This window comes from Esox lucius, chromosome 14, assembly GCF_011004845.1.
Source record: "Esox lucius isolate fEsoLuc1 chromosome 14, fEsoLuc1.pri, whole genome shotgun sequence".
In the NCBI taxonomy this organism is placed as follows: domain Eukaryota; kingdom Metazoa; phylum Chordata; class Actinopteri; order Esociformes; family Esocidae; genus Esox; species Esox lucius.
In genome coordinates, this window is record NC_047582.1 from 30337206 (window position 1) to 30344227 (window position 7022).

Consider the following 7022-nt stretch of genomic DNA (forward strand, 5'->3'; position numbering starts at 1 on the left):
AATGCTGTCTGCCTGCTTTTTGGGTTGAAATACAACCACCAGAGATTCTTGTGGAGAACGATATCACAAAATGCAATTCGTATGCTCCTGTGTGCGTGGACAAGCATGTGTGTCTGCTTCAGTCATGGTAAACTAAACAAACAGCTCCTTTAAGCTTCATCCCTCACCAGCCAGCAGCAGGCCAAGGAAACCAGCTGCCACTTAGCCAGTGTACTGGGTTTCCTTGCTAGCCAGCTCCCCTGCAAAGCCAGGAACAGGGAGGGCCAAGTAGATGGTCACTGGGAGTGAGTAAAAAACCCAAGTGGAAAGCTAAGAGCAGCCTGGCAGGGGGCCACTGGTCTCCACTCATTAGTTCATGAAAGGAAGGTGCACCTGCAGGCTCCCTGGTGGACAATGGCTGTGTCGGCGGGGCCTTAACATACTTGCCCAGAAAGTGGGTCGTGAGGGATGCCCGAGAGGATCTGGGGCTGAAAGCCACACGGAAGAAGCCCGTTCAGTGCTTTCGAAACTCCTGGAGTAAGTACATTGGTCTCAGTCTTTTCATGAGCTCATATCCAGCAGTTGAAGTTTTGGCCTAAGCGGAGACATGACAGACCCTATTGTATTGTAGCCCAAGAACAGTTTGAGATCAATTTCCGAGATGTTTTATGTGTGATGTGCTAGTAAGACCACACAGGAGAGAAGCGTTCATGCCACTCCCCCGAGCGCGGTCACCCACGGTTACAGAAGCTCTCCACTAGAAGGTATAGGGCAGGGGGTTGGTAAAAGATCACAACACCTGAACAGGTTTCTTTGCTGTGCTGTGGCTCTCCATAATGGGCCAATTGTCCCACAGACACGTCACTGCTAACTACACACGTACACAAGACTGCACCCAAAGCTCTGCTCATCAAGAAATGTAATAAGGCTTGAGGGTGTCTGTTACTATGGCCAATATACCTTGGCAAAGAACTGTGTCCAGGCCAGTCTAACAACAGCTCTTAGCCGTCGTATATTGGCCACATACCACACAAACTCATGCCTTATAGTTGAAGTATATACCACCGTGTCTCATCACAACAATTTCCAATTTGGGAGAGTTGAAGATCACGGCAAGCTTTCCGCAACTCCCCTGATTTGTTGGGTTTTGTCTATAGGTTTGGCGAACCAAATTAATTGCTGGGGTAATATATTACTTGTAAAAAAACAGAATGATATGGACATTTGGAAGGGGAGATTTGACCTATAGACTAGCCGTTCAGTGTGGATTTCTTTGTTAGAGATCTCATCTCTTAACACATATGGACCCAGAACCTAATCGAGCATCTGACCAATTCAAAGGTTAGACTAGGGTCACTTAAAAAAAGATCCAATCGAATTTTAAACCTGTCCTCATGTTGGCTGAATTGGATTGGAAGAAGTAAAATGTTCTGTTTCTCTGTGTTTAGCCTTGTTAAGGGGCTAGTTTAAAAGACTTGAATTGAATCATCTTTGCTGAAACCTGGAGTGTTTTTCTGCATCTTTTTCCACTTCCTCTGAGAAATTGGTATGTGTACCTGGCTGTCCAATCCTATAGCACATAGCCACTACATTTAAATAAATAATAATCTAGAATAGGGTACATCCAGCCATGTAATAACTGCCATAATTAACGAACGACCAAAGCTCCCTTATGCCGGCCATTGACAAATCCCTCCATAGGTTTAATCTATGTTTCTCTTTGCTGACGTTTGTTCCACCTGAAAGTTCTAATGAGATTTCGAAATTAATCTTTCCCGCCACTCATGCGCACGCTTAGGTTGTTTATCTGTCAGCGAAATGCGGCCGTTCGTTGGACATCCTTTTAAATCAATCAATCAATCATTTTAAAAAGCTCTTTTTGCTTCAGCATTTGACACAAAGTACCTTAATTAACAGATACACAGCCTGATGCCTCGAAGAGCAACCGCAACAATTGCTATTACTATTATTCTCATGATCAAAATAGCTTCCCGAAGGTTTTTTCATAGGCCTAGTTGTTGAATATTTCACTGTTAATTGGGCCAATAACATAACTATTTGATAATTTGTTATTTTCAAGCGCTTTGATCTTTATTAAAAAAAAAGTTCAATATATTTCTCGGGAATTTGCGTTATTATTATTTCTAAGGCATCTTTATGCTTCATTGGAATGAAGAAATAGTAGCCTATTTGTGGATAAAAGAGCAGTGGTAAGTATTTGAACACCTGCTACAGAGGTCTCGTGTGATAGCCAGCGTCAGCGGCGTAGACCTTTGTACCAACGAGGCCAACTTAAATCTATTCGCGAAGGATAAATATATAGCCTACTGACTACGTCGAATAACGTTATTATAAGCCTACTCAAATTTCGTCCCCTTATCTATTTACTTTTCTCCCTTAATTTAATTGCAGTGTATGTGGTTATATTGCCACCGTGTGTCGAATACACAGACATACAAGCAACATATGAGAAAAAAACCGGTATTTACATATGAATGTATTAGGGAATCACACAATGGAATGTATTACACCGAAGCGCGGGGATGAGCCGATTATGACGTAAGCCTCGTTCTCCAGTCAGTTAATGTGGTTGCATTGACGCAACAATGTAAAAGACCTATAAAAGCAAGTGGTTTCAGCAGAGCTGTTCATAACCAAACTGAACATTAATCTGCTACACTACCGACTTAAAGACTGGATCTGGTCTGGAAGGTCAACTTATGTACGAGTTGACCTTCCAGACCCTGGTAAGTAGAAGACCACTCTGATCCTGTGACCATACACAAGACCAGTTCAGCTTCTTCCAGGGGTTCCCCTGTGATAACATGCAGCCTGGACTGTCAACCAGCTATCTCTGTCTAACACTTATTTTAAAATGTGTCTGACAACCTGGTTTCCCTCCCTCAGGGCCATCCAGCACTGCCTGGTAAATGGACGTATCATCAGTGCCCCAAGAGTACCGACTTAAAGACTGGATCTGGTCTGGAAGGTCAACTTATGTACGGGTTGACCTTCCAGACCCTGGTAAGTAGAAGACCACTCTGATCCTGTGGCCATACACAAGACCAGTTCAGCTTCTTCCAGGGGTTCATCTGTGATAACATGCAGCCTGGACTGTCAACCAGGTATCTCTGTCTAACACTTATTTTAAAATGTGTCTGACAACCTGGTTTCCCTCCCTCAGGGCCATCCAGCACTGCCTGGTAAATGGACGTATCATCAGTGCCCCAAGAGTACCGACTTAAAGACTGGATCTGGTCTGGAAGGTCAACTTATGTACGAGTTGACCTTCCAGACCCTGGTAAGTAGAAGACCACTCTGATCCTGTGACCATACACAAGACCAGTTCAGCTTCTTCCAGGGGTTCATCTGTGATAACATGCAGCCTGGACTGTCAACCAGGTATCTCTGTCTAACACTTATTTTAAAATGTGTCTGACAACCTGGTTTCCCTCCCTCAGGTCCATCCAGCACTGCCTGGTAAATGGACGTATCATCAGTGCCCCAAGAGTACCGACTTAAAGACTGGATCTGGTCTGGAAGGTCAACTTATGTACGGGTTGACCTTCCAGACCCTGGTAAGTAGAAGACCACTCTGATCCTGTGACCATACACAAGACCAGTTCAGCTTCTTCCAGGGGTTCCCCTGTGATAACATGCAGCCTGGACTGTCAACCAGGTATCTCTGTCTAACACTTATTTTAAAATGTGTCTGACAACCTGGTTTCCCTCCCTCAGGGCCATCCAGCACTGCCTGGTAAATGGACGTATCATCAGTGCCCCAAGAGTACCGACTTAAAGACTGGATCTGGTCTGGAAGGTCAACTTATGTACGGGTTGACCTTCCAGACCCTGGTAAGTAGAAGACCACTCTGATCCTGTGACCATACACAAGACCAGTTCAGCTTCTTCCAGGGGTTCCCCTGTGATAACATGCAGCCTGGACTGTCAACCAGGTATCTCTGTCTAACACTTATTTTAAAATGTGTCTGACAACCTGGTTTCCCTCCCTCAGGGCCATCCAGCACTGCCTGGTAAATGGACGTATCATCAGTGCCCCAAGAGTACCGACTTAAAGACTGGATCTGGTCTGGAAGGTCAACTTATGTACGAGTTGACCTTCCAGACTCTGGTAAGTAGAAGACCACTCTGATCCTGTGGCCAACTTACATACAGCCAACTTACTTTTCCACCTTTAATATGACCTAAAACGTGAACAATTCAATTAAAAACCTGAAATCTTTGATGTGGAAAAATACAAAATAAAAAACTCACAATAACCTGGTTGCATAAGTGTGCACACCCTTAAACCTGTACTTGGTTGAAGCACCTTTTGATTTCATTACAGCACTCAGTCTTTTTGGGTAGGAATCTATTAGCATCTTGACGTGGCAATATTTGCCTCTTTTTTACAAATGCTCTCCAAATCTGTCAGATTGCGAGGACATCTCATGTGCACAGCCCTCTTCAGATCACCCCGCAGATCTTCAATTGGATTCAGGTCTGGGCTCTGGCTGGGCCATTCCAAAACGTTAATCTTCTTGGATTTGGATGTGTGCTTTGGGTCATTGTCGTGCTGAAAGGTGAACTTCCTCTTCATCTTCAGCTGTCTAACGGACGCCTGAAGGTTTTGTGCCAAAATTGCCTGGTATTTGGAACTGTTCATAATTCCCTCCACCCTGACTAAGGCCCCGGTTCCAGCTGAAGAAAAACAGCCCCAAAGCATGATGCTGCCACCACCACGCTTCACTGTGGGTATGGTGTTCTTTGGGTGATGTGCAGTGTTGTTTTTGTGCCAAACATACCTTTTGGAATTATGGCCAAAACGTTCATCCTTGGTTTCATCAGACCATAACACATTTTCCCATATGCTTTTGGGAGACTTGATGTTTGTTTTTGCAAACTTCAGCCAGGCTTGGATGTTTTTCTTTGTAAGAAAACGCTTCCGTCTTGCCACCCTACCCCATAGCCCATTCATATGAAGAATATCTGGAGATTGTTGTCACATGTAGCACACAGCCAGTACTTGCCAGAAATGTAATGATGCTGTAGGCCTCTTGGAAGCCTCCCTGACCAGTTTTCTTCTCGTCTTTTCATACATTTTGGAGGGACGTCCAGTTCTTGGTAATGTCTCTGTTGTGCCATATTTTCTCCACTTGATGATGACTGTCTTCACTGTGTTCCATGGTACATCTAATGCTTTGGAAATTATTTCGTACCCTTCTCCTGACTCATATCTTTCAACAATTATGCTTTGGAAGCTCTCTGCGGAACATGGCTTTTGCACTGAGATGCAACTAAGAGAATGTCAGGAAAATCCTACTAGAACAGCTGAACTTTACTTGAGATTAATCAGAGTCACTTTAAATGATGGCAGTAATGACTTCTATTTAACATGAGTCTGAATGTGATTGAACACAGCCACATCTCCAGTTATAAGAGGATGTGCGCACTTATGCAACCAGATTATTTTAAGGTTTTTATTTTTCATTTTTCATTTTTGTTTTTCAATTGAATTTTTCACATTATAGGTCACATTAAAAGTGGAAAATGTTCTGAGATGATTTATCTTTGTCTCATTCTTTAACATCACAAAAACCTGGCTTTTTAACAGGGGTGTTTAGACTTTTTATATCCACTGTACGAGTTGACTTTCCAGACCTGGGTAAGTAGAGGACCACTCTGATCCTGTGTTTTCTTCAGCACATAATCTAATAGCTCAATTAGGTATTTTCAGTTAATTAATTGTCATCTTCTGGCAGACATGCTGCCTGGCTTTGCCTTGGCGTCTCTAGGTTTGTACATCATATCTGTACTTCAGCAAATGTTTTCACGTGCATGCCAACATTAATAGTCCCGGCATGCGTCTGTCTGTATTGAATACGTAGAATACAGTATCTAACGTGTTCTGTGTGTGCCCTGGGTTAACGTGTGTGTCTGTGCGTGTGTATGCAGGGTTTGCCGTCTATATGCGTTGCCTCTGTCCCCTGAAATCTAAAATGCTATGTTTTACACAGATTATTCTTAAAAATTATTATCCGGCAACACCAGAAGAGGACTGGCCCCTCAGTGTCTGGTTCCTCTCTAAGTTTCTTCCAAGATTTTTGACCCTACTTGGGAGTTTTACCTAGCCACTGTGCATCCATTTATTGTTGTTGCTTGCTCTTTGGGGTTTTTATGCTGGGTATCTGTGCATTTTTTGATAACAGACAATATAAAATGGCTTTATAAAATAAAGTTTGTTGCTTGCTTGCATCAGAAGTTATTTTGCCTTCATTCAAAATCTCTATAGTGGAACTGGGTGTTGTGCTGTGTCCTGATGGATATTGGATTCTGAGTAGATTCTTTAGGTCTATAGTACACAGTACGTATTATATTCAAATGTGATTAAACCCCTATGAAATTGCACAAGGGCAGTCATTTAATAGTTATATTGTATTTGGGGCATAATCAAGTGTGGCCACAAGGCTTACAACTGTAAGGATTGGTTTTACAGTTTATAACTAAGTCCGGTGGGAGTCAGAGAATAAATTTTTTTGGGGGGGTCTTACCCCATGTTACCCTACTGAACAAATACATTAACCAACATGTTAGCTGCTGGTCCAAGGTGTCATGAATTGAGATGAAGATTAAAAACACCATATGGACAAAAACTACGTATGTTTTATTGTCTGATTCTCTTATGAACTGTACCTCAGCAAAAACACCATATGGACAAAAACTACGTATGTTTTATTATCTGATTCTCTTATGGACTGTACCTCAACAAAAACATTTTTTTATGAAGTTCATTCATCAATTTTTTATGGATTGGGAGATCGGTAAAGAAAAACACGGTTGTGTAAGTACATGTCGAGTGCGCTCATGCTTTACTGCTTGTGTGAGGTATGTCAACATGTGCAGTAAACCACAGAAGAGTAGTCAGTCTTCACCAACAAAAATGGCTATTTTAGGCTTTAGAGTTAAGGTTAGAATTAGGTCTGTGAGTGAATGAGTCATTTCTCGGGCCTATATCCCAGTTTGAGGTGTTGAAGCGAGTGAAG